The sequence below is a fragment of the Schistocerca americana genome, unplaced genomic scaffold (assembly GCF_021461395.2).
Source record: "Schistocerca americana isolate TAMUIC-IGC-003095 unplaced genomic scaffold, iqSchAmer2.1 HiC_scaffold_614, whole genome shotgun sequence".
In the NCBI taxonomy this organism is placed as follows: Eukaryota; Metazoa; Arthropoda; class Insecta; order Orthoptera; family Acrididae; genus Schistocerca; species Schistocerca americana.
The window spans coordinates 5,538-7,500 of record NW_025726362.1 but is presented as its reverse complement, the minus strand read 5'-3'; the positions used below and the strand labels follow the sequence as shown (position 1 = coordinate 7,500).

The window sequence follows — 1,963 nt, the reverse complement described above, 5'->3', positions numbered from 1 at the left end:
AGAGTCACCAAGGCAAACGGACCGGACGAGCCGACCGATTGGTTTTGATCTAATAAAAGCGTCCCTTCCATCTCTGGTCGGGACTCTGTTTGCATGTATTAGCTCTAGAATTACCACAGTTATCCAAGTAACGTGGGTACGATCTAAGGAACCATAACTGATTTAATGAGCCATTCGCGGTTTCACCTTAATGCGGCTTGTACTGAGACATGCATGGCTTAATCTTTGAGACAAGCATATGACTACTGGCAGGATCAACCAGGGAGCTGCGTCAACTAGAGCTGAGCAGCCGGCCGCCCGGGAGTGTGTCCCGGGGGCCCGCGCGAACACGCAAGCGTCCGCTCAATTATTCTGCAAACAGGAGGAGGCTGAGCTCCCCTGCACGATACACCTCAAAACCCTCTCAGGTCCCGGCGGCGCGCAGCGCCGTCCTAAGTACTTGGTCGGGTTCGAGAGAGGCGCAATCGCCCGGAGTTTGGCGAGTAGACGCTTTAGGTGCGACCACCCGTGCTCCCAACTGAGCTTGCCGCTGCCGACAGAGGCCCGGGAGCGTGCTGTCGTGGCATTGCCGGCGGGAGACAACACGCGCCACCTACGGTGGCCGGCAGCTCCAACGCCAGCGCCACAGAAGGACAAAAGCCCCACTTGGGTGCCGAAGCGAACTCTCCCAGCACAGCGCACGCGCCAACACGTCCGCACAGCTGCGATACAAACCACCTGCGAGAACCGCAGAGGCGACCGAGCAGCAGACGGCGTCGCGGCGCCGAGCGCCGGGCGGCGGCGCATCCTCAGCGCACACAGTCCTCAATCGGACCAGCACACTGCAGATGTCCACCGCGCTTCGCACCGGGCCCGCGAGGACCTACTTTGGCCGCACGGCGCCGCGTGCAGGGTGCGCCGGCGCGCAGCTGCGCCGCCTGCCGCCTCCGTCGGCCGGCGCGCCTGCCACTGGCCGCCCCCACCAGCCGGCTGTAGCGCGTGCGCCCACGCACCGCGCGGCCAGCACGCCGGGAGGCCCCCCCTCACCGGCCGGGGACGGTCCCACCCAGCCACCGCCGCGTATCGCTTCACACCCACATGCCATTCACGTTCGTGGGCATGGTGGGTATCGCTGAAACAACCGGTTGGTAGCTCAACCGATCGTCGCCATCACTGATTCACCTCTAGCGAGAACAACCGCACCACAACGGTTTACCAGTTGTTCATTTGCGTAACGTCACCAGCAAACGTAGACGTCCATCGCCATTTGCAAATTCAACGATTGTTGCATGCCTGTGTCAGGTGTCACGACACACTATGTCTGCCCACATACACGCAACAACATGTGCACGCTTCGCGAACACGTGGAAGGTGGCCCCCGTACGTATGCGATGTCCATTGCGCGAACGACTGTCAACCGGCCTCTGTCGCATGTCGCAGATGTGGAACGCAGTGCACCATGCTGTCACGGTGTGTGAGAAGAGACGACTACGTCTGACAACACGCGCCACTACATCAACAGACGGCTCATGCTGATCGCCATCCAGGGCATACCACACTGCAATCCGGCTCTTATAGGGAGACGACACATAGCTGAGTGCACAACAGTTGGACCGCATGGTTCGCCGTTGTTGGCGCAGTCGTTGTACGGTCACATGTACCACGATGTATCATTCAGTACATGAGGACCAATGTGCAGTACAGTGTGTGATTTGGACGTACAACATCAGCGGACAGTTGACACAGGCCGTACCACAGCGTAGGCTAAGTGCTTCGCCATGCGAATGCCAATGAACAACTGCGAAGGGCATTGAGCATGTACGTCCTGCTGCCATCCACATTACAGTGTATCGCTGCAAGGTGTTTAACATGAAGCGATACACTGGGGACCAGGCAGTGCGAGTAGCAAACTATATTGCGGGGGTTGCAGTTAGGCAACACTACACTAATTTAACGCGTCGTATGACAATTACAGAGCGGGTTA

General features: G+C 58.9%; 1 non-coding gene across 1 annotated transcript in view; it reads right to left on the bottom strand.

Moving 5' to 3' along the window:
• LOC124587749 overlaps window positions 1-265 on the bottom strand; it is a 1,910-nt gene extending 1,645 nt beyond the window's left edge. Inside the window, exon 1 of the ribosomal RNA XR_006975641.1 lies at window positions 1-265. This exon is cut by the window's left edge and continues 1,645 nt beyond it. This is a non-coding gene — a ribosomal RNA (small subunit ribosomal RNA).
• Window positions 266-1,963: the final 1,698 nt, after the last annotated feature.